This window comes from Paramormyrops kingsleyae, chromosome 5, assembly GCF_048594095.1.
Source record: "Paramormyrops kingsleyae isolate MSU_618 chromosome 5, PKINGS_0.4, whole genome shotgun sequence".
Taxonomy (NCBI): Eukaryota; Metazoa; Chordata; class Actinopteri; order Osteoglossiformes; family Mormyridae; genus Paramormyrops; species Paramormyrops kingsleyae.
In genome coordinates this window covers 16728931-16755178 of record NC_132801.1, presented here as the reverse complement: position 1 = coordinate 16755178, position 26248 = coordinate 16728931, and the positions used below count along the sequence as shown (strand labels likewise).

General features: G+C 47.7%; 1 protein-coding gene across 1 annotated transcript in view; it reads left to right on the top strand.

Annotated features, from left to right (window-relative positions):
- rbfox3a (RNA binding fox-1 homolog 3a) overlaps window positions 1-26248 on the top strand; it is a 423712-nt gene that overhangs the window by 63527 nt on the left and 333937 nt on the right. The window contains exon 2 of the mRNA XM_023822692.2: window positions 23215-23361. The gene's annotated coding sequence lies outside the window, so the exon portion shown is untranslated. The remainder of the gene's footprint in view (window positions 1-23214; window positions 23362-26248) is intronic.

The window sequence follows — 26248 nt, the reverse complement described above, 5'->3', positions numbered from 1 at the left end:
TCGTCCGCCATTACCGCAACATCTGGCCGCCCCTGAACCCAGGCCATGTTTTCCCAAAAGCCTTGTAGTGGCGCTAGGCGGAACACACAGCGGTGAATCTGATTAGCTAGCGTTCAGCTGGTGGCTGATGGGAAAATATTGTAAGTGTCCAACTTGTAATTATGCTTTAAAATGTCAGGTTAAATCGTTGAACCCTGGAAGTGCTACATCATTGTCATTCAATCACCTGTGTCTGTTTTACCGGATATTTATTCTTGCATGCGGAGATTCTCTGCATGTAATATATATCCACACTCCATACACCGAAGCACTTGCTGAGAAGTAGTAAAAAAAATTAATTTAGGGCTGAATATTATGCTCATTTGACAATTATTATATTATACTTCAGTGTCTTATTCGCAAACATCCAAAGAAGATGTTTGTTTGATTATTTATCACCCTTGCTAGATGTGCAGTGTATAGAATGTGGCCCATATCCATAGGAATAATAAACAGAAAAATGTATTTATATAAATCTGAGAGTATGTGAGACATTTTACCTATTGAATGCTTAAGCTGTAACTAACATCAGCCAGACGTCTATATGCAGGATCAGTACTTAGACTGAGGCATTGAATTTTTAATTACAATATCAATGATCATACTGTTATTTCATAAATTGTTTCATTAATAACTTCAGCTTCAATTTACTTTCACTCAGTACTAAAATCCATTTTTAATGGTTTTATTTCAATATTACTTTTCTGGGTGGCTGACCTTTTCTGGGCACATAGATTTATTATTATAACAAATCATAAAGGAAACTTTATTGCAGAAAAGGAATTACTAAATATAAAGCACATGAAATAGTTCTCCCAACGTACACATATATCTTAAGAACATTCGGCCGTGTTTATCGGCGTGGGCCGTTAGTGGCTACGAAATGCTTTTGAGTATAAATTTATGGCCTGATTTAGTTTGCTGACGGAGTTCAGCTTTTCAAGGCAACCATCAGAGTTAATCTCTGACAGATGGTCATCAAGCCTCTCGCACCTTTACACCGTATGACTCAATCCTCCACCAGGGTAATTATGCCATCATATCCCACTTAAGATTCCTTTTGTAGCCCATTTCTCCCCTTTATGTCTCAGCACACTTGTACTGAATTCTGACACTGAAATTAGGAGCTGCATAGTGAATATTGACAGAGTTTACGACCTAGTAATAGATCTGTCCCACCTGACCTGTATTTCACTACTATTCTGTGATTCGCACTCTGATTGGACACACCCATCTGTCGCACATCTCGCTGCGTGAGGTTTGGAGAAATAATACAAAATAATTGGTATCCAGCAAGCAAATTTCCCCCACAATTAAATGACGTTGAATCAGAAACTTGGACTGCAGAACACATCTGGACCAGCGGATGGGGGAGTGTAGGGGTGTCATACATAAGAGTCGGATAAAGTCACGTCCACTTGACTGTATGTTTTTGGTAAACTCAGATATAACCTAAAAAAAGCTTAGATATAATTCAGGCTTTTATTGATAAAATTTTATTGGTTTGCGTAACATTTTTTGTAGGTGACTTTTTTGTGATTGTTCACCACTGCGTTCTTAATGATGCTCCAGATGTTATCCGGGGACCGGCCACGCACCCCACCCCACCCCATGCCTGGTTGCCAGAAGACAATATTACTAAGAATTCACCAAAAAGACAGCTGAGGTTCTTTATATCAGATAAATGAAACCTGAAAAATCCCGTCCGGACGAAGACGTCTTCCCTGAGCCTTGCGGGCGATGAGGATGTCAGCGTTCACTGTACGCACAGCACTCTCGCTGCACATTATTGACAGACGAATTAGTCACTTGGTAGCTGAACCTCACGTAACATGTGCCTTAGCCTAGATCAGAAAGCAATCTTCCCCGAGAAGTCGGGATCGATTTTCTCGCCATTAGAATGGTCAGCAGTTGAATTTCGACTGTCTGTCACAAGCGTTTGCTCTGTGGAGGGGGGAGCATAGGTGCAGAAGAAAAGCTATATGGCGCATACATATTTGTCGTCAAGCGACCATGTGCCACGTAGCTAAATGATCCGACGAGGGGGTGCGTGTGTTTCGTCCGCTCTCTCGCGGTTTGTTTTCCTCTGATGGACTCTGATCTTTAGCCTGCAGCTCCCGTCACAGCCGTCGCCGCTTCTCTGCCACCGTCTGCACTCCGCACGTCTGTCATGCGATTGACATAGTCACGTCGCATCCAGCTGTTCTCCGCCACGCGCCGGCTGCCTGCGTTTCACCAGACACGGCAAGAACGCAAGCGCCTCGGGCCCTCCGCCTATCCCGATAAAGCATCCCGACGCATCTCGGAAACGTAGAACGAGAAGCCAAAGACATACGCGTCGGCTAATTAAGCCACAGCAACTCTAGAAACATGTAACTCGTTGCCCACACACACAAATTAATTGCAGGAAAATGCGTGATTTGCATGGACAGGTGGCAGGTGGCGTGGTGGTAGCAGGATGAGCTGTCGTGGATGGAGCTCGTCGCTGAAATCACTAGGTACTGTTTTACAAATTACAGCACTGAAAATACCTTGTGTGTCGAGGATTATAATTGGTCACTTTTACACTGCTCAGTCTGAATTAAATATTATATCAGCATTAATTTATAGCCTTATCTTATGCCCAACCTTACATCTTTGTATTTTAACTTGTCAGGTATAGCACCACAGTAAAACAGGCAGCGTAGGAGTAAAACATGCTGAATACCTTGTACTTAGGAAAATTCTTACCTCGGAAGAGAGCACTGCGGGGTCTGATTGGGCCTTGTGCAAATTATGTTTGAAATGACATTCCCCTTGGAATAAATTAAAACGGATACAAATGTAACGTAATCTAAAGCTGCTCCCTTTGGCTGCCAGACCCCCTGTCTCTGAGGCCGACACGGAGCATCAATGCTATATTAAATATAAGACCAGCAATTTTTCGGTAAAATTCACATATAGCTACACTTCTCTAATGAAGAATACATAGCCAAAATACCTATAATAATCCTATATATAACACTACAAATAACCTCTTAGTAATAGTATTACCTATAGTTTTACGTTAAGGTACTATGTGTGGCACTCGTTACACTTAAAAATTACTCTTTTGTGCGTGTAGTGCTTTCCTCGAACCCAAACGTCGTCCAAGTGTTTGCAAGTGTGGGTGATTAAAAATTGGTTCCGTGGTTGATTGGGTCAGTTTTAAACTTTTCAGAGTGAATTTGCTGGCATGCAGGCTGATGGGTGCCAAGCATCGCTGATAACATATAAGGCTAATTTAGAGGAAGGTATCACCTGTGAGTGCTAATGTATGGAACTCAGGGGTATATGAGCCTGGAAGTGAAGAGAGTGATGGCTTTAATGGGCAGATGACTCAAACGTAATTTTACCAAAAGCAAACAGACACCAGCAGATGTATTGGGGATATACAAAAAGAATGAATACGCATCCATCATAATAGTAGTAAATTTAAAGTGTAGCATTTTGGTACTTTAAGCACTTGCAAGGCACCTCCCCTGAGTCTTACTGGAATAAATGTGGAGGTGTCACATCTAAGTGGACATTTTGGTGCAGATGATGGTCTTGACCTTTAAGAAGCCACCTGCCGGCCCGCCAGGAGGGGGGTCTTAATTCACATACAGGCAGAGTGTCACTGCGTGTCACAGGGCGCTCCATCTCCCCGCCCCCACCCCCGCCGGCAGGCACACGCCGGGGAGCAGCAACACGCTTCCCCATGGCTACTGACCTACATGGGTTCCACGGAGGCGGCAGTGGTGGTTCCCCCGTACACCCGTTAATAACCATGTCTGAGGCAGGCTGACATGAAGGTGGGTATTACCGCCGTCCTGCCCCTTAGCAGCTGAAATACGTAATTAACACCACAAATGGGGCGAAATGGCAGGGCTGTTAGGAAGAAGAATAGGCGGCGGACCTGGACCACGAGCGCAGCCGCAAGAGGCCTTTAGGGGGGTGTGGGTTGAGGGGATGCGGTGTAAGTTGTTGTGGCTTTGGGTTCCTGGCCCTCTCCAGCGGACAGGAGGAGAGGTGGGTGGCACTTTGCTCGGGGGCGCCCCCCTGTGGCTGGGCGGGTTGGAAGGTGGGCAGGAGCAGGTGGCTGCCATAGGGGGGCTGCTGGATTACCCTTCTCCAGGAATACAGCCCCACCCCATCACAGCTCCCCCCCATGAAACAGACCCCGCCAGCCAAAGGAAAACTCCATTTATATATAATATAGATAAACGGAATTAAATTGAATGCAATATCCTGCACTGATGTGCTGGGAATTGTTTTTGATTCTTTATATCTCACCCCGCCCCGTTTTCATAGGGGCGCCTTCTCTCTCTAACCCGATTCCCATAATTAAATCATCATTCTGCTCCATGTTTTTTTGTGTATGGAAATGGTTTGGGGCTCCCGTGCTCGTTCGCTCACAGCCTGCACACGTACAATTCATGGATTTTGTCACCATTTGCCAAGTGCTATTGTTCAAAATAGTGTTTCTTTCCCAATAATAGATGCGGATGGCAAATTCAAAGGCGGAGCTAAGGAGGTTTTCAGTGCTCAGACACTGTTCAAGTTCATCTGCTTTTAAATTATGATTAAGTCCTTGTGACATCCGAAAGTGTGATAAGGGGTCATCTGATGCTGAAGCTGCTAGATCAGACAGCGGGTGGGCCTGTTCTCTCTGATGGAACATAACTCTTTGGCCCGCTATGGGTACCCAGACTCCCCCCTCCCTCATTTGTCCAGCCTCTCATCTGCCCACTGAGCATCTTCAACTGTCCGCTCTGCCCCCCTCCTCATGTGCCTCTCTGTTTCAGAGTGACCCAGCCCCCTCTCCATCCCACCTTCTGAAACATGCGCTCAGCAAAGTGTGAAATACTGTAACACCTGCTGGTGTAATTAAATATTTAGACCCGTGGAGGGCTAACACTGTCTCTTATTAGCAACCAATCTAGGAACAGGTAGGAAACACAGCAGAGTTAATTGGGGAACAGCTGTAGCAGCACATCTGGGTGTCACCGATAGCGGATTTAGGTGCGTTTGGCGCGCGCACCCAGGACAGCCTGTCAGGAGCTGATGTGTCAATCAGACTGATAAAGCATGCCGGATGCCATGGAGAGCGGGCGACGCGGCACGGCCCTGTCAGAGCCGCATGCGGGCAGGCAGGCGGCCACCTCTCGCGATGTGCCGGCGACAAGGGTGGTCCGCAGGAAACGAGGGACCCCCAACAGCTGCCGTGCATGTGCTCATTTAGACTGAATGCAAACGAGGAAGACCCAGAATCACTGACACAAAAGCACGCACAGAATCGCAGGTGTCCTACGTCAGAGAAATACTTGGTGATTGTGTTTAAGTATGTTTTTTCAAGATTCGTACTTTACCTGAGTATTTCAAGTCGTTGTAACTTCCGCTTTCACTTCGCTATGCTTCTGAACCAAATAACGACTTTTTCCTCCAACACATTATGCATGACAATCATTACTCACCCAATTAAAAAAAACATACAATTTGTGAGCTTGCAGCTCCCCAGAGTGGAGGAGCAGATAAGTAGGGTTAAAGTAGCTGTAAAGAGAAGACAGGACTGCACACCTCGCTTATTAGATTCTAATGATTGATGCACCAGTTGTGACGAGACCCAGTTATGCTAGATCTAGCAGTGCTATCCCGACATCACATTTGTATGTGTTTTATGCCGGTTTTCACTCTTTCAATAGTTAAAAGAATAATTGTGAGGCCAATGATATAAACATTTAGAAAAAAAAATGTGGTGTTACCAGTGTTATACTTTACCATGTGTGGTTGTGGTTTGTTTTGTACACTTGGTAGGTTTTTCGTTTGTTCTGATTTCTCAAATGTTTGTTTCATAATATACTCTGCGGTGGCATTCAACTATGACTAAGCTACCTAAAAAGAAAATATCCGCTTATCCTCTTGTGACTCAGTTTTCCTTATTCTGCTGAACTGTAACTTACAATGCTATATTCCAACCTGTCTTGAATAATTGTAGCCGTTTAGCCTGTGCCTCTATTTGAAAACAGTTCTAGCCACCAGACCTTCCCAAAATAAAACACTTAAGACACCCAAACAACTTGCACAAACCAGTGGCATTGCACCAGTCAATTTACGTAGGAATGTGCCTACCCAATATTTTGTAATAATATAACATAAGTTAATTATTCAGTCAACCAATAACCTGCCTACATTGATTGCGAATAACATGTCATTAAACTTGCAGGAAACTTGCAGTCAAGGTAATCTGACCAGTGAGCAAGCTTCCTCCTACAGATCGCATCACTTAATTCCCTCCCCCATTCCTCATCATTCCCGTTTCTACCGATAACTCTACCCATCATCAACGAGGTGTCATATTATGACATTCATGACTCACTTCTCAGCAGCAGTAAACAAGGTTAGCTAGCTGTTTATAATTGCGTGCTAATTAAATATGCTACTGCAAGCGTAAGAAGGCGACTGAATTGTTTCTAGCCTAAACTGCTAAAATATATTATGTACATGTTTACTTGAGTAACTGTGCTAGCACAGACATACTGGAAATCTGAGTTATGAATTTATGTTAATGTTAGTTAACTAACATTAGCGAGCAAGGTAGATGGCAGACCAACTCGGTTTGTAGTTTTGCCTGTAAAACTTAGACTGCCCTTCAGAATTTGCTAACCACAAACACCAACACAACACAGCCTTTTCTAACTCCCTGTCACATATCTTGAACACAACTAGCAAACTATTTTCTAGCTGACATTAACTAGCTAGTCATCTACTGTAAATGCAACACAAACACTGCTTACTTCATTTCTAGATCACCGCACAATGACTGTGCCAACCATAAATAGTTGTACTTTTTAGTTGTTTTTGATGATTAATTTATGATTTATGAAGACTGGTGTTGTCACAAATGCCATATATTGCAGGGGTAGTTTTTTTCTATTTGTGAGTATTTTATCTTGTTTTTAGACAGAATGCCTATGAGGGGTATCAATATTTGAACCCTTACAGAGATACGAATGCTGAGATCAGCATACATTCCGTGGTGAGTGTTGTTATTCAGCAAACAGGAAGGGTACATTCCCTTACCAGCCACATCGAAATGCTGACAAATGTGGTTAATATTTTTATGTAAGTGATTTTATGTGGACTTTACGTTAATGGTTGGAAACTTGTGTATTAATACAACTACCGGTAAGTCTCTTTCAGCTGGATTTTTTCACATTACGTTTTTTATTGATATCTTTGAAATTGGGAAACTAGCAGCTGTGCGTTAGATGCGTTGATTAGGGGGCAATGTAGGAAGATGATAGGTTGCTATTTGTAAGATGAATAGATTTGAATGTGCAGTACTTTTTACTTTTGATACTTTTTATACTTTTACAACCAGGTATTTTTTGGTTTTACTTAAGTAGTATTTCACTGGTTGGCTCTTACTTTAAATTTAGTAACATTTTGGTGTTATTCAGTATCATCGCACAGCGTTTGCAAGGCGTGTGCACACATTTACTTCAAAAATTAAATGATATGCACAATCTCTTTTTCACCTCACCAAATATGGTAAACTTACCTTTACTTAAGTATGAAACTTGAGTACTTTTTTCTCCACATCTGTATGTGCAACTAAATATGGCTTGTCACCATTAATACTCAAGGATGCACTTATTTTATTTACATTTCACTTTCTGGATCTCTCACACACTGTTGCAAAGGGTCATTGCCAGTTTTTGTAGCAGCTAAGTTGCAGGTCTTAACAGTAGGGCCTAGATGTACTAGAGGTACAAATGTGTTCACATTTTATCCAGGTAAATACACATGCAGTAGAATGAGGAAGCTGATGCAGAAAGAAATCATAGTAATCAGTTGAATCTGTGCTGCATATTCCAAATGAATGCCTTTGCTGTCCTCTGGACCCATGGATGTGAAAGTTTGGAGGAACCAGTGAAGGATCAAAGTCACACGTCTTGCTTTTGAACATGCTTTTGAAAATTTATGTACATTCCCTTTCCTGCAGTAGAGTGGACAGGGTCGCTTGTCTGTATATTTGCACATTTTCGCATTGAATCTGGCTGGGTTTTGTTTGGGCTGCATTTGGTGTCTTCGGGAATGAAAAAGTGTATTACCCCAAACTATAAAATAAATTACAGCGGCATAAGAAGTGTTGAATACTTTGGTGAAGATTGGGTTTGTTTCCAGGCAAATAAAGGTCAGGTACTTAGAAAACAACCAGCCCTGCGCAGTATGAATTTGAATTTTTGCAATATATTCAGTGTAACTTTGTCAGAGCACAGGTTCTATTAATAACTAAAGACCTCTGAAAAGCATCTGTTAATGTCTAGCAACTTTGATGGGTTGATAATAAGTAATTATAAGGCTGTAGCACAAAAGTCAGAGCTTTTGTGTCCAAACGGTGAAATGTTTTGGACAGTAGTGAGTACCCTCAAGTAACCCTCCTACTAAATTCTAAGATCAAGACATGAAGCTCATGATTCCACCATCAGAAATACAATGGGCATAAAATGAGACAAACGGCCAGCTGCAAACCGCCGTTCATTGAGATGAACAGGAATACTTGTCCCCTGCTTGATCCTCGAGAGTCTTGGAACAATGCTGTATGGATCAAGTGGAACCTTTTTGACTGACATGGGTTCTGTTTTGTTTCAGAAATAAGCAAGCACTGAAAATACATCCCCAGTAGGGCTGCACAATTCTGGAAAAAAATGTGATGTGAATGATGATTTTATTTGCTTAGAATTGAGATCACAGTTCTCTGTAACAATTTATTTTTCTCAGATTTAAACATTTATTGCACTCATTAAACTGCATAAGGAACCACAACAAAACTTGTTTGTACCAAACATATGATTGATACGGGACTGGCATATCAACTTCTGACAACAGAAAGAAAACGCTCAATTGGCTGTTCAATTAGGGTAACCAAAACAGATATACCAAGTTTTTTGGTACTTAAGTACTTGGGGGTGGGATTTGAAATGCTTTATTTGTCGAACGGTTATGCAAATAACCTGCCTCTGAAAAATAATACTAATAAAAAAAAATGGATGCATGGACAAATGAAGTGACCCAAGCTTTAACTGCGATCTGGTCGTAAGAACCAAAGATCAGGACAGTGTAAAACGAAATAACGTATTTTGTATAATATACTAGGGAAGCACTGTATTGTAAAATTTCTAAGTACAGTGGTGCCTGCGGTTCACGAATGGTGTGGTCTACGAACAATTTGGTTTGCGACCAAAAATTTAGTGAAAAAAATACATTGGTTCACATACAAAATTTGGTAGACGATCAGATTCCTCGACCAGATTCCTTTTTTGTATACTAGTGTAGCACCAGCCCGGCACGCAATATTAAATAGAAGGACCACAACAGGCAACCAATGAACACGGAACCCAAATACACAGACAGGAAACACAAGGTTGTAAGATGCTGAACTGCAAGATGCACACACGGTGGAAGATTTACACACGCTAAATACACGCGAGGATCGGACCGGGTACCCACAAGACACGGGCAAACACACGCGGGACAATAGGGAAATTTAACATTAACAACAACAACAATACAAAGGCTATAAAGACTGTTAATAAAGTGCATGATTTCCCCGGCGAGCAAGTCTCCATGTCTCTCTGCTCCCGCGGTGCCTCGGTCCGCCAGTCACCACATCATGTTGTGTTTTTCTTTAAAGTTTTTACTATAACACCAGAAAATTAATTAACAAAAAATATTATTTGGTAGACTTGTGAACGAATTAATTGAATTTCAATGCTTTCTTGGAAAAATTGCCTTGGTTCGCGTGCTAATTGGTTCACGACCACTTTCAGGTGTTATGCCGAAAAACGCATCCCTGCCTTAGAATGCATGCCGGTGTTCCGACGAATTGAGCTTTTTTAGGGTTTTTTGGGGGTCAGGGGTTTTTTTAGGGGTTAGGGTTTTAGGGGTGTCTTGGGGGTTAGGGTTTTAGGGGGGTTTTGGGGGTTATGGTTTTAGAGGTTTTTTGGGGGTTAGGGTTAGAATTTTACGGGTTTTTGGGGCCTATTGATTAGCACTACGGTAGCCTTACTCGACAAAGCAGCTCAACTCGTTTCAGATCAGTGGTCATTTAGAGACAGGCATGCATTCTACGGCAGGGATGCCTTTTTCGGCATAACACCGGGAACGGATTGTGTTCATGAACCACAGGCACCACTGTGTTGCAATGTGATTTTGTAATAAATATTATAGTGCTTATAAAATAAAAAAGGAATTCAACATAAATTTCTCACAAACTCGTCTAGGAGTGATTTAAACAACAAGGATGAAAATGATTATGATTGTCTCGGAGAACACATGCAGCATACAAAAGCAGCAGAGGTACACTTTGATTTTTTAATATATGCTAGACAATCTTGAACAGAAATAATAATTGAAATTGCAAAACTTGCTAAGTTTTTTTTCTATGACAGAGGAAAACTGTTTCAGCAAAACCTAAACTACCTGCGTTATAATGTCCGTACAGAATTAAAAATAAGAAAAAGCCTGATCTTAATCAGACTAGCTCGATGTAAGAATTGTATGTGCATAACGTGCAATGTTGGTGTTAATATCGCACATTGTCCAGCCCTATAATATACTACAGCCATTTTTATAATTCAGTACAAAATACCCCACCTCATACTGTGATGTCATGCAATGCTGTACCAGTTTGTACACCAGTGGAAAACCAACACCTTGAAGTACTGTACTTTTGGTACTTCAAGAAAGTACCTGGGTACTTGGTACACTGGAAAAGCACACTTTAAAGAGAATGCAATATTATGGGACCTCTATGGGGAAATGCGGGAGCGGTGATTTTGATCCAGAAGATCAGAAGAACTGTTGTAATTTAGAAATGAGATCGCATAGAGGTGTGGATCGAGATGCGTTTTTTTTTTATGATTAAATGTCCAGCCTTAATCCCCAAAAAAAAAATACATCAGCACCATTAGCTGAGGATGGTGGTCAAAGTATCATGGTGCTAAAAGAATCAAATGCATTTTCATAGTAATATATCTAATACCTACATTTACATACATTGACCACAAGTCATAAGTGTATATTGTTTACGTTTCTTTCTGTTTTCTACTTTATTATGTGTGTCTTGACGGATGGACATCCCTTCCAGGGTGTGTGGCCTAGATGGATGGACATTCAGTATTTAACTGGCTAATAAACCATTAAATGATCTGGTGAGGGTACTTTGTTTAAACAGTTTGACCCTAACCCTAATCCAACTCTGGCCTGGAGAGCTAATGCCCAATAGGTTTTCCATCCTACCCGGCTTCTGATTAGCCACACCTGTTGTCAGGCAAAAATACCAGGAACAGGTGTGGCTCATCAGAAGCCAGAGAGGATGGAAAACTTGCTGGATAGCAGCTCTCCAGGACCGGAGATGGAGACCCCTGGTTTAAAACATATTAGTATAGTGGTTCAAACAGCTCAGTCAGCATAACATTTCCCTCAAAAGCAGAGAGGGAGCAAAAACGTGGACCGGCTGTGGATCCCCGAGGATCGGATTGGGAAGTGCTGCTCAACCCCTTCATCATGCTGCTTCTGTCTGTCTCCATCATGGTAATTCCACACCTTGGTGTGACTGTGTGCCTCTAACAGCTCTCCTAAATGCGTCAAAGGCCAGATCCTCACCTCGGGACGGCGCCGGAGCACTGGGTGTCAGACTGTCGAGCCGCTGTGGTGACGGCGTCTTGATGCAATGGGGAGACGCGACGATCAGGCATGTGCCAGGAACGCTTAGATGATATAGGGGGATGGGGGTTTGAAAGTGGGGGGGGGGGTGGGGGCGCTTATGGTCGTAAAGTGGGAACAGCTGCTCTCCTGTCCTCTGTCCTGGTGACCGCACCTCGGAAAACGGTGCTCGGACCGAACCGGTGTGGGGGGGGGGGGGGCTCAAAACTGTGTGCGTCACCCATCATGGCGTGAGGGACGGGATATGGATGTGGCTTCCTTGCTGCCTCCACGCTCCAGCAACGTGATTAATGGCACCGGCTCCTCTCCCCATCTCGTTCTGTTACTGTCAGGAGTTAAGTGGGCCGAAGACAATAATAAACAGTCAGTCTTGTGTGAACGCCCGTCGCCAGTGTCCTCCCCCCCCCCCCTCCAGTTGCACGCGTGAACACACTCGTCACCATGCGGAAGCAGGCACAGCAGCTAATGTACACAAATGATTACGCATGAACGCCACCCATCGCTTGGGAAACTCCTATGAGCACAGCAACCCCCCCCCCAAAAAAATCGAGGGTGGGTTCCTGTATAATTGTGGGGAATTGTTGGAGAAACAGAAACTCGCGGAAAGGTCAGCCAATAGCAGACTGGCGTGCAGGATGAGTCCCGCATGACAGAATTAGAGGAATATATGGTTTGAACTGAGACTAAAAGATGGTAAAATTGGCCTGTAGCTCTCCAGAAAAGTGCCCCGTAACAGCTTTTAGTGTGCAGGTCGTGTCATGAGAGATGACAACCATAGAGGATATAGTGGGGAAAAAAAAGCACAGGTTGCCACCACCAGCCAGGGCTTTATTCGGCTTTGTGCCTTGAAGGCTCTCACTTTGTACGTCATACACGCTTTGCGGCCCAGAATGCACTGCCTGTCAGGCCCAGCAGGCCAGGGGCTGCCTGCAGCGCTTGTTCAAAGAGCCACATGGGTTTGAGGATGGATTGAGGTTTGGGTTTGATGGGGGGTCTGGGGGGGGCAGTCCATTTGACCCTAATGTGGGATCTCCAGGAATCATCTCATGCTTTGGCTGTTTGTGATTGTTGGGATTGAAAATGGGTGGCAAATAAGCAGGGCGCCCCCACCTTGTTCCTCATCAGATACGGTGAGGCTCCACACCGCTCCAGTACAGCAGGAGCCACCCCCCCACGGCTCGCGATGATGCTGCCAAGCTCTTTCCACGAGCCCCTCCGATTCTGGTGCCCTCCCCCCCAACGTGCCCTGTCCGCTGATCACATAAGCGGCTCCACGTCAGTCACGCACGCTCTCCCTGTTATCTCGTTTGTGGATAAAAACAGTGTCAGGCAGAGGAGCAGTAGAAATGACTGTTTTGATCAGTCAGATTATTTTTATCCGGCTGCAGTGTAAGAGGAGGCTGTTGTTAGAGAACCTGATTGCACGCGTGCGGCCCGCGCTCCTCTGAGCCCGTGAACAGGATGTGCTGGCCGTGGGCGGCATTCTTTAACCTGTCTCATTGCTGTTATGATTGAGCTGCTGGGGAGGACACCTCTTCGTTTTGACCTAATTGAAGCTCGTGTTGTCAGGCCTAGTGAAATTGACCATCCTCTACGGGGGTGGGCTCTGGGTGTGGCGGGGCTCCTAGATGCAGAAGACGTCTTCGCTTAAGGCGGGGTGAGGAATGTTCCTAGCCTGCTGTGATGTAAGGGGCGGGGAGGTGGGGACATCCCTATCACGCTCTCCCCGGGGTACAATTCTTCTGGGGGCCAGCCTGGACGCTCCCCGTTATCCGCCATGTCCCTCTTCACGCGTGATTCTGTGCGAGAGGGGAGATTTATATAACCCTCATGACACTGCGCGCAGAGACTACCTCCGACAAGATAGCACGGCTGCTTTGATATTGTTCTGAGCTAATTGCCGTGGTAACTGTGGTTAATTTAAACTCTGCTCTGCTCACGCTTGTTACCATTATAATCGGTAATTGAGTAACGATACTACAGTGATAAGCGGGAGAAGAAAAAGATATCAGCCCGTTACTGTTTGTTGCTAGTTAATAAAAACAAAACAGGGCCAAATCCACCAAACTGATGACTTTTTAGGTATTCAGAATTACTTCCACTGATGTGAATACCTTATAATAATATTCTGCATGGGTTTAAGGATTATGGCTCGCTGCTGTGACAGGGACAGGACACACTGATTCAATGGGATTAGTCGTACCTCATGTAGGAGTACACGCACCCAAGTGGAACAAAAACCTCATTAGCATCTTATGGAAAAACTGTTTTAATTAGGGGGCTTTATTTTATTTTTGAGGTTTATGGATTAGCTTTGGACATCGCTGTGTGCGATTGGCCAAAAAGAAATGTATCTATGGATTCAGGAAGTAGAAGGGGAAGGGGGGGGGGGGGTCTTATGAACAGGTTATGTTCCGAAGTTTAGCTGGGGTTTTAGAAGCCTGTGAAGATGCCTTCACAGCCTCATGTTAGAGCAGTTTATGTTTTACAGTATTTATGCTTTACAGTATATTCATTGCTGATTTAATTGTACTGTATGGAGCTTATCACAAAATGACACATTGTAAGCAACACCTCTCCAGAAAAGAATATCAGCAATTCAATTATGAAGAGGGACCACCCTCTTGGAGAGATACATATTGTTTTTTTCTGAAAGTTTGAATCATCGTCAAAATCCATAACCCAATAAAAGAAAATAAATGATTTACCACATAAGAAAATTTATTATTAAACTTCAAAAGTGTGCTATAATAACTGCATTAGGCTAAATGTTTCATACAAATTATACATTTTCGGACTGAAGCAAATAGCATTATGCATTATGAATGTGGACATTAAAATTACGATACAAAATGTGGCGATATTGAAAACGGCTCTGGATTACTGCAATAATTGCAAGGATTGCTGTGCATCTACGAGAAAGTCTAGGGGTAAATTACATCAGTGGTGAAGCTCAGAGTCTGTCCAGAATTGAATTTCATAACCCTTAGGAGATGGATATGTGAGCGAAGGAGAGAAACTACCTTTTGACTGGAAGGCAAAGAAACTACAGCGGACAAATAATGGTGCTCATATATATTTAATGCTATAAACACATTATCATGGACTCTCTCCATGCGTACAGCAAGTTAACTGGTTTAAAAATATTTATTAAGAACTGGCAGTAGTTTTTTTGCCGTTTTTTTTTTCCTTTCAGACTCCTAGATACTTATGTAAGCATGTCAAAGATGAACTTAGAAGCATCACTATTACTCTGTCCATATATTTTCCAGAAGCAACTATTCCAGTGTAGAGTCAAAGTGATCCGGCAGGGCATGAGGCAGGGACCCCCTGGACTGGAGACTGTGCTGTTTTTCTCCATATCGCATTCACCTTTCAGTTGGAGAGCTTATTGTGGTGTCTTTTATGATGACCATGTGCTCCTGTAGTTTTTCCTGCATTGTGCACTGGAGGATTGCTGCAGAGAGGAGGAGGTTCTCATCATGTCTTCTGCTGAAGGACCGGCCCTAGCTGTGCCGGTCATGTTTACCTCCTGCCATACTAGCAGTTGAACAGGATACACATCGATCCAAAGCTCGGTCCAAAGAGACATACCTTTGTTTTGAATAGTACGCTCGGTTTTTTTCTGGACGTTTTCGCTAACGCCCGTTTGGGAATCCTCGCAGATTGATGGTTGATTCACCCCAGGTACGCCCAGCGCAGACTGGCCAGAGTGATCTTTTGTAAATGCCAGGAAGGGCGCATGTGCTCTCGAAGGAAGATGGGGAACATTAATGAGATATTTAAGCACGAGTAACATTAACATAAAGTAATCAGCTTCGGGTGACAGCCGACACGCAAGTTCACACTCAAAATGGAAACCAGCCGAAGACGGTGATGGGGAACGAGTGGGGCGGGCATCCCGGGCTCCGCCGCACCGATTCCGTGCTGCACCAGACCTAATGGCCCTCCGCCCTCTTGCATTGTTTCTGTTTATCTTTTATTTGTTCTGAGAGAAAGAGGAGAAGTTCTTAAACTAATTACGATTTGGAGGAGCAGCCGTTTGGCAGATGTACATCAGAAAGTGAGCACTGAGTGCGGGGGTGGGGGGGGTGGGGGGGAATGGCCTGCAGACCTGGAGGGAGTTTGTTTGAGGGAGCTTCTACCTGGACGTGCATGTTAATGAGCATGCCTGCCTGCCAAGGAGTGGGTAATTAAGGGGGAGGGGGGAGTGTGCCAGGGAGGGTGGGGGAGGTGAGGAGGTACGTCTTGCTGATTTCTTTGCAGGGTTTATTAAACTCTAAAGGCACGTCTCCCGATAAAGCGCCTGGTGCCCAGGACAGGTTTGACATGTCACTCTTTGGGGGGGGGGGGGGGGCAGGCAATTCGGGGGAGGCGTGCTCAGAGACAGACTCACTAACCCCCCAAATCCCTCCTCATTTTCCCCAAATCCCTGCTGCTTTCCTTTCTTTCTGGCTTCTTCTGCATCTTTCAATGGAAAATGCCCCCCCACCATACCGATCCGGCCCAAATTCCTGTCCCCTCATGGCCAGTATACGGAAAGCCCGGAAAGTTCCATGTACCGCATGTACTGCAGTCTTGTCTTCTCTGTGGTAGAACATGAGGGGGAGTGAGCCGTGGAATCGGGGGGGGGGGGTACATCATGTAGGACAGGGAAAAAAGCGTAAACGGGCGCGTGGCCTGCTGACGAGGTGGCGTGAGGGGGGAGGATTTGGGGCGGGGGGTTGGGGGGACAGCGCAGCCTCAGCCGGAGGGCCGGGGAGGGAGACGAGAGCTGCAGAGCGTGGCCGCAAGGAGAGGCGGTGACAGAGCCGTGGGACTCGCTGTCACGCCAGTGGGTAATGAAAGGCCTCTGCTGTGTACACCTGTGGTGTGAGGGGTTCAGGGCCCACGCCAGCGACAGGCCCCTCAGGAAGCAGCACACGGGGGCCGGTTCCTGCCTCCCTTTATCAGGAGGTGCTTCCACATGTAACGAGGATAAAAACAACGGAGTGACCGCGTCCTGCAGCCTCCTTGCTGAGATCCTCAGCAATAAGCTTCAGCTCATCAATCCCAGTCGCCTTTCCCAGCTTTCCCAGCTTTCCGAGGTGATTTCAATTTTTTTTTAGTTTCAGCACAGCTCTTTTCCTGATTACAAATTAATTCTTTTTCTATTAAATAAAAAATTCTGTGTCCTTCAACTGGACAGTCTCAGTAATCAAAAAAACATTATAAAGAATGTATTTCAGGCATACAATAAAAGACAGATTTAACGGAGGTGTTAATCATGAAATGAAAAAAAAAATATGGGAAATGAACAAAGCGAATGCACTGGATGCGATTCCGCATATTATTTCGGTCTGGCATATGCTGCTTTGTCTTATTAAATTTGGTTGCTTTTGGTACATAGCCTTTGAACAAATGGAGAAATGCCATATTTCAGAGGGAATCTGTAGAGGTCAGGGTTAGAAAAAAAATGATCACAGGGCTCTGGACTCCCGAGAGAAACTATAAAAAAGAGAACAAAGCTGGGGGGGGTGAGGGTGGCATGGCCTGTAGTTGGTGGAGGGGGGTTATTTAGGGACAACTCATTGGCACACAGCGTAGCCACAATCTGGATAAGACCCCGAACAGTGGGAGAACAAAGCAGGAATTTTGAATCTGTTTCACTTGACTGGGTGGCAGCACCGGCCACCTTTACCGGCCCGGCTCAGTCTGGCCACCTTGCTTTACCGGCCCGGCTCTGTCCGGCCACCTTGCTTTACCGGCCCGGCTCAGTCCGGCCACCTTGCTTTACCTCCCCGGCTCAGTCCGGCCACCTTGCTTTACCTCCCCGGCTCAGTCCGGCCTACTTGCTTTAGGGGCCTGCCTCAGTCCGGCCTACTTGCTTTACCGGCCCGGCACAGTCCGGCCTACTTGCTTTACCAGCCCGGCTGAGTCCGGCCTACTTGCTTTACCGGCCCGGCTGAGTCCGGCCTACTTGCTTTACCGGCCCGGCTCAGTCTGGCCTACTTGCTTTACCGGCCCGGCTCAGTCTGGCCTACTTGCTTTAGGGACCTGCCTCAGTCCGGCCTACTTGCTTTACCGGTCCGGCTGAGTCCGGCCTACTTGCTTTACCGGCCCGGCTCAGTCTGGCCTACTTGCTTTAGGGGCCTGCCTCAGTCCGGCCTACTTGCTTTACCGGCCCGGCTCAGTCCGGCCTACTTGCTTTACCGGCCCGGCTCAGTCTGGCCTACTTGCTTTAGGGGCCTGCCTCAGTCCGGCCTACTTGCTTTACTATGTACTGGCTGGTGGGGTCCGCGGTGGGTCCGTTATCCGGCGGCCGGCGGCTGGCAGTGCACCAGGATGTGGGGGTGCCTCCGCCTTTCACGGCCAGGGACCGTGCAACCAGCACGGCAACAGAAACTAATCGTTCCTCCAACATATAAGTCGCATCCCCACACCGCACAGGCCGGACGCAAGAGACAGGGCCACATCCTTAACCCCCCCCCCCCCTTCCTCCCGTCACGTTAATTGTTCCTTCCGCAAAGCTGGCAGGCTGCCGGCTTGACGGAAATAAATAAAACTCGCAAACAGAAGCGACAAATAAAAGGGCTGCAGAAAGGGTGGCGTTGTGCGCCGTGTGGCTGCGCCCGTGTGGCTGCGCCGTGTGGCTGCGCAGTGTGGCCCCGGCCGGCCCCGGTGCGTCTGCCGCTTCACATAGCCCTGCACATACGTGTGGCCGTGTGTGTGTGTTACTGTCTCTCTCTGCTCCACTGTGGCCACACGCGGCTCACGAAAAGCGAGTGGGAAGTTATTTTCAGCCCACCGTCATTATCTTCCTCCTCGAGTGGCATCTCCCTTTTAATATGCTAATGTCGCTGTAGATCGTATTGCTCGGTAATTGCGAACCGCTTCTAGTTTGACAACTTATGTGGTCTTTTTGTACTTTCTTTGTGGCTAAGATGCGCTCGTCTGAACATCAAGCAGGGATGGATTTTGCCACCGTTACAGCGTTTGTGTGTTCTTTTTAATGACTTGTACTCCCTCAAATGGGGCCTGTGTTTAAAATATGCATGCTGTGTGATATACGGGCATTTACTTGTTAGGGAGCATTTTTAAAAATGGACTCTAATGTAAGGCACAGTCCTTGAGTGGTGAGACTAGCATCGTTTAGGACTTTAAAACAGATCATTTTGGTCTTCCTGACCTATAAGTGTTGTAAAGAAGTATATTTTTCTTACTTTTTTCCCACTCGGGGCAAAACGCTCTCTTAAAGACCCCAGAGACAGTTCCAAATTTATTTTAGAGCAGATGGGAGATTCGCCTTGTTTCCCCCTTCAACTGTTATTTCCCTGCAGAGACATGAAGTGTGAGTGATTGACTGCACCTGGACTTTATTTTTAGTTTTCTGGGGAGTTTGAAGTTATTGAATGGCTAAGGATGAAAGTCCTAAGATGTTTAAGATGGATAGTTATCTGGTCAGCGCCACATTGCCAGTCGCGCTCACGCTGCCCTGTGGGTCCCTGGCGCTGGCAGCTGACCCCTGCCTGGGAAGCTCTTTGAAGCAGGTCAGGTGTGCTTTGATTAAGTGTAGATGAGGCCTCCTCGACCCCCGGCTGTATGGGACTGAGGCGGCCGGCCACTGCAAAGATTCATGACTGGACTCCACTTTCGCAGTTAAGCAGGGGTGTATATGGGGGTGGGGCCGTAAGGGTACTGGCCCACGCTGAATGTTGATTGGCCCCCAGAGTGCTGCCTCCCCCTGTCAATCACGGATTCAAAACATAGCATTGGTTATAAGGATAAGGTCGGCCCCTCTGTATGAATTATGTCCCCTACCTTCTAAATTCCCATTCAGTATGATGGGGTTCATTCAGGATGTCATCCCCATGTGGGGGAAAGCAGACCAGCCCACTGATCACAGTGCGAATTCCCATCTCTGTCATCCCCTTCCTGATTGCTTGGGAGAAGGAAACGGCGTGCATGTCACCCAGCCGGGATAAAGTGCCGGTGATGGCTTTGCCACATATAGACGATTAACAGCGCTTTTCATCTTCATTATATACTTTCAATTCTCATTAGTTTTTCATTAAACAGCTCTCCCCAATATAGAGAAGATATTCACAGTCGCAGCTTACTGATTTCATGAAATGTTCGTGCAGCTACGCCTTTCCGTTGATGGCGGAGACGGTGCTGACAGCGATGGAAACCGTTATCTTCTCTGCATGTGCTTGTGTGTGTGTGTGTGTGTGTGTGTGTGTGTGTGCGCCCGCGTGTGGGTGAGCCTTGTCAGAGAGGACATTTCTAACATGGATTGTTCGCTCAGCTATCACACCGACCACGCTGGAAATCCGCGTCGTCTGTTCCAGCTGAAAGAAGATCGTAGGTAGCTGAAAGCCATTATTACACAACTAAATAAAAATAAAAGTCGAACGAGGAGGATGGGAAACCCTCTCTGTTCCTTCCTGCAATCTCCGTCTTTCTTTTCCTCTGGAGTATGATCAGAGGTACATGAGAAGTGATTATTCAAACAGGGGTTGGAAGACAGCAGCCTTGCATACAGAGCTAAGCTAATCTCCCTCCTTTATTGCTCGTCTTTTTGCGGAGATCATTCTTGACTTATCTGTACGTTCTGTTTCTAAATAGGAAGTTAGCCTCCTGACATGTGCTCGTGTCGGCTCAGAAGGGGCTGGTCAGCTACACCTCCCGTGGAGTGTGACGGCCATTCTGTAGGCGTGTGGAGAGTAGTAGCTAGCTTGCTGTGTGCTCCTAGGGTAGCACAGATTCTTCATTTTTTTTCGCACCAGGAAATGCGCTGCGTGAGGCACGTGGTCCGTTAGAGCGTCAGCGATGGTAGGCGGGAGGGTTAGGTAGGCCGCATGTGTATGTGCTGGGGGATTCTGTGACCGGCAAGTGGCATGATTAGTCAGACATCCGTGTGGCTTTCCCCCGCTCCCCCCCCCCCCCCCCCTTAGGGGTGATGCTGCATCTGTGGGGAAGCCACAGCCCACATTCCGTTAGCAGGAAGCCCGGCCAGAACCGTAAACTTTATATGAGGTGACCTGCACAAATTCAGCCAGAGTCGCAGTGAATTAGCTCTATTGAAATACGACAGGCACAGGTACAGGCCTGCAGGCAGGGTAGGGTTTCGCTAAGTAGCGCAATACGAAACTTGCACATATTGTAGATTTACGTTCAAAGCTGTTGGCGGAGAGCCAAGTTTTAGCGGTTGTTTTGTGTAATTACACATCTTGATAGCCCGAATATCAGGGCTACTTGTCTAATACAAAGTGGATTGTTTGTGAGCATTCTGGCTCAGAGGATGCATCTGCTCCCCTGTTCGCTTTGTTTTGGAATTTGATGCAGAAATAAGCACCTCCTTCAGAATCAGTTTCGCCTGCAGTTGGATTTGTCTGATTTTTTTCCGTTGTCGTCGTCCTTTTGCCTCGAAGCACTTAGAATGACAGGTTTTCTTTTCCGCTTAAACAAACATAGCTCAAACGACACGTAGGAGCCACACGGAAGAGGAACAGACAGCGTTAGGTTTCCGGGAGAGCGTCTGGGTCTGGATGGAGGACGTTAGGCGGAACTGACGGGCTAGCGCTCGCAGTTCAGCTGGAGATTTGAAACTTGACAGAAGATCTGGGACGTTCAAATGAAGTCAGTGCTCCTTGTTCCCCTAAATAATGTAATTAAAAACATGCTTGTGAGATATCGTGTGATTGTCCCGTGCCCACTTGCCGGAAGATGATTCGGGCCCCTGTTTTTTTACTTTCCAGCACTACCTGAGCGGCCGACTCTGTGCGCAGCCATGAGCTGTGTCGCTAGGCGCTTCATTAAAAAGTTTTTATTTTGGGACAGGAGCGTCGGAGTAGAAAGGGATCATGGAAGCTGCCAGGATGCAGCAGGGGACGGAGGGATGGGGCTGGAAAGGAAGCGGAAGCGGCGTCTTTATTGTGTCTCCAAGTTTCTCAAAGCCGTCTGGCCCAGTGTCGCTTCCAACGGCGCTATCCGTGATGGCACCTTGATCATGTGACGGGGGAGGCGGCGGCAGGGCTCTGGTGAGCTCTCTCCGTCTACAGGGGCGAAGAGTGACACACTTCCTCATTCTGGCTACGCAGCCGTAATCCAGGACTCGTTTCCGTTAAAGATGAGGTTTGACAATAAAGAATGACAGGTTTTACAGTGGAAAGCACGATCAGCATCACAGTCTCTGTTTTAGCTCATAAATTTGGATGGAGGAAATTCTGGAGTATGTCAGGACAGTGAATGCGGCCCCAGGGCTGTGAGAGTAAGGCGTTTATACTGTGTCCGTCCCTCTGCAAGCAGGAGGTTACAGGGAAGGTAAATGGCTTTAGATTTGCTCGACGACTCAGTATAAGAATAGAAAAATCCCTGTACGGGTTTGTGAAAAAGAAGAAAAAAAAAACGAGTGACTGACACTCCAAGGGAAGGTAAACTTAGAGGTTCATTAGAGGTGTGTCAAGGTGAGAAGAAGCCGTCTCCTCTCAACTCAGATGCAAGCTGTCTTAAGACCGCCTGAAAAAGGAATAATGACGAGAGCCAGGAGGCGGGGGGGGGGCGGATTACGGTTCTGTATTGAGTTTCAGTTGAAACAAGGGCAGTGAAATGAATGGTTCTGTGGCGTGAAATCACCCTTATCGGCTCCCTCAGATGTGCCAGGGTGCCTCGGAGTCCTCGTGCTTCTCTCTGTCAGCGCACACGTTGGCTGGCGTGACCTCCGGCACAGTGGCGCTGAGTGCCACCGCGGGTGATGCCCCCCCCCGGGCCTCAGGACGCGTGACCTTTGCATGCTGCCTCCCACCGGCTGGCGCGTGCCGGTCAGAACCAGCGATTATGGGCCAGGTGTCTCTCAGACGGGCTCTCGGTGGGGGTCGCTGACCGTTAACGCAAGGCGGGTGTCCAGGTGAGAGGGGAAAAAAAGAGAAATGCAAATGTCAAGATGAGCCCCCATCTCTGAGCCCCCTCATAAATCTCTGAGAGGGTGTCGCTTCTTCCTGGGTTGTTGAGTCGTCATCTTGTTTCATTTATATGCATCTCATGTAGTTAATTTATTGTTCTCCATATTAAAAACCCAGGCCATTAATAACGCTTCTTATTGCGGTCTTAGGATGCACCTGTTACGATGGACTATAGACTATCAGCACAGTACTTGTCTTTTTGCCATCGCTGGAGTGGAACATAGAAAAGCGATTTCTCTGGTAGCCTCCTTTGATCGAGCGCTGGGACTATCTTCATGCATAATTGTTGACATATCAAGCAGGGCTATACTTCAGAAATTCGGCGGATTACTTTGGGGGGAGGGGACTCAAGTGATAGCAATTGCTTCTGCGTGTTTTTATGGAAAAATAAGGTTGACAATGATGTCACTGGTGGCCCCCAAGCATGTAGCGCAAGGGGGCAGCATCTGAACATCGCTGCCGGTCTTGCTGAGCACACGCGCTCCTCTCCTGTTCCCCCCAGAACCACCGACACACACAGAGACATGCTGAGGCTGTGAGCTTGGCCGTCGACGCCAGAGGAGAGCCCCCCCCAGCGAGCAGCGGTGCCATCGAGCGAGCAGGAGGACGCCAAAGACCGCTCCCCAAGTGAGCAGGCCCCCCCAGCCAGGTAGGCCGCAGCCCCACCCCCGGAGCCCCCCCTGCTGGAAACCAACACGGAGCAGCAGGAATGCTCACGACCAGTTAGGCCTTTAACTGGGATTCTGATTTGGCAAAAGGCTTCATGGAGGAATTTAAGGATCTAAATGACTTTGAAGATCTTCAAATCCAAGAACAGCACCGAAAACATGCCTGCCGTATGGTTTTTATTTTCCATTGTTTTAATCTTATTTTGCGATGCTTGTAATTGATACATCTGTGCAGATTTAGTTGATCATGATGTGTGAAAAGGCGGCCCTACTGTGCACGTATCAGGAGGTGATATGCTCGGGCTGGGAGTGAGGCGCGGCGGTGTATCGGGGCTGGGAGTGAGGCGCGGCGGTGTATCGGGGCTGGGAGTGAGGCGCGCCGGTGTATCAGGGCTGGGAGTGAGGCGCGGCGGTGTTCGGGGCTGGGAGTGAGGCGCGGCGGTGTTTCGGGGCTTGGAGTGAGGCGCGGCGGTGTATCGGGGCTGGGAGTGAGGCGCGCCGGTGTTTCGGAGCTGGGAGTGAGGCGCGCCGGTGTTTCGGAGCTGGGAGTGAGGCGCGCCGGTGTTTCGGAGCTGGGAGTGAGGCGCGCCGGTGTTTCGGAGCTGGGACTGAGGCGCGCTGGTGTTCGGGGCTGGGACTGAGGCGCGCCGGTGTATCAGGGCTGGGAGTGAGGCGCGGCGGTGTATCGGGGCTGGGAGTGAGGCGCGGCGGTGTATCGGGGCTGGGAGTGAGGCGCGGCGGTGTATCGGGGCTGGGAGTGAGGCGCGGCGGTGTATCGGGGCTGGGAGTGAGGCGCGGCGGTGTATCGGGGCTGGGAGTGAGGCGCGGCGGTGTATCGGGGCTGGGAGTGAGGCGCGGCGGTGTTTCGGAGCTGTGAGTGAGGCGCGCCGGTGTATCAGGGCTGGGAGTGAGGCGCGGCGGTGTATCGGGGCTGGGAGTGAGGCGCGGCGGTGTTTCGGAGCTGGGAGTGAGGCACGGCGGTGTTCGGAGCTGGGAGTGAGGCGCGGCGGTGTTCGGGGCTGACAGGCAATACCCGGGGCAGCTGGACCCGCTCGGCACTGAGGAGAGCGCATCCTCTCTGCAATTAACGGGAGGACTTCAGTGCTTTTTACACTTTCTATGTTTGCTTTTAAACATCCAGGCATTTCATACGCCCTGCCGCCTATTGAGTGGAGTTGCCACAGTTGGCACTTTAGTTTGTTTTTGTTTTTGTTTAAAATGGTGCTTCTATACCACAGAGTGTCGGTGGTCTGTGCATGGGAGCCGAACATTAGCATTCTGGGGGGGTGCCGCTGTCTGACAGCATGGATCCATGCTTGAGCAGTGCCTCGGCAGGCAGCGCACTCGCCATTAGGGTTGGGGGTCGGGGGGTCGCGTCCCGCGTGGGGTGGCCGCGGTCCCAGCGTGGGACCGCGGTGCGATTTGCAGCGCGGTGAGGGGGCCGGCCCGGCGGCGCCGGTCAGAGAGCAGCAGGGAGGCAGGAAGCTCGCCATCCAGGGCAAATTGGAACAGGAAGCCTCATTTGGCCCTCCCAGTGGGGGCAGCCATGCGGGTCTCCCAAAGGCGCCCCGGGTGAGTCATTCCCGGAGGAGAAGTTTGCCCTCTCTGCAGCGCTGCTGCTGAAACAAGCCCCGCCCCCCAATCCTTTTTTTCAGTAAGGGGTCGGTGTCACAGGCCGGGGGGGCCAAAGTGGCTGCCCACCTCCCATCTGGGGGCGGTGCTTCTGGAGCTCTGCTGGCTTGCCTGCACCCCCCCACCCGGCCATCCCGCCCAGCACCACAAACTTTTTCTTGGGGTCTTATTTTTCCATTTTTTTTCTTTAGTGCTGCTTTTCTGGTCAGTTTCAAGGGCCAAGTAACTGACGCTGACCAAGAGACTGACGCGCATGCATACACACACACACACACACACGCGCATGCTTACGCACACAAACACACACACGCTCTCGCATATGCAGAGACGCGCATGCATACACTTATGCGCACACATAGCCATGCACACACACGCACGCACACTCGCGCATACACAGAGACGGACACACACACACACACAGTGTTACAGGAGGCCCTGATCTTGTCCGATTGAATTTTATTTCCTGAGGACAACCTGCCAGCATCATAATACTTCACACCTGTTTATTGCCCTCCCATTATGTGCCCGGCTCGGTGTCTCACCCCCCATCACATTAAGCTGGTAGCCATCCTCCTCTCCTCAATCCCCAGCAGACTGCGGCAGTATTTCAGGGCACCAGTGCACCATTTCGCAGCTAACGGCCTAGCCCCCGCTCTTAATCCCCCTGGCCGGTGGAGCCGGGCACGCCCGTCCTCCCCGTTCAGTTTCCCGAAACGTGCCGTTGAGTCGGGGGCTCCGGGAAGAGGGGAAGCAGGGAGTAGGAAGAGAAGAGGCAGGCCGCTCACAAGTAGCTTGCTCAGGAGCACCTGTCCTGCAAGATAATGGACGGCAAGAGCGTTTAACGCCTGGCATGATGCAGGGAAGATATGAAAGAATTCTCCACACTTAGATAGTGCCATCTGTTCTTGTTGGTAGATCGCATGCAGTATACAAACTATATGCATTGTGTTTCCACATGCGGACTGAAGCTTCCATTGTTGCCTGGAAACAGAGCGATATGGCGATGGGCTTTAATTCGAGCCCTCCGATGCGCTGGCTTTTTCCCGTGCTACCGTCGTCGTTGTTCAGATACCATATCTTAATCCGGTTTGATGGCATATGCAAAATACAATGTGACATAATATAATTTGGGCTTCATGTGAAAAATAGGATTATCTGCAGCATGATTGTCAGCCCGACGTGACAGTAATCGGCGTCTCCCAGGAGGCCGGCCATGATTTGCTCGTGGCTTGACCT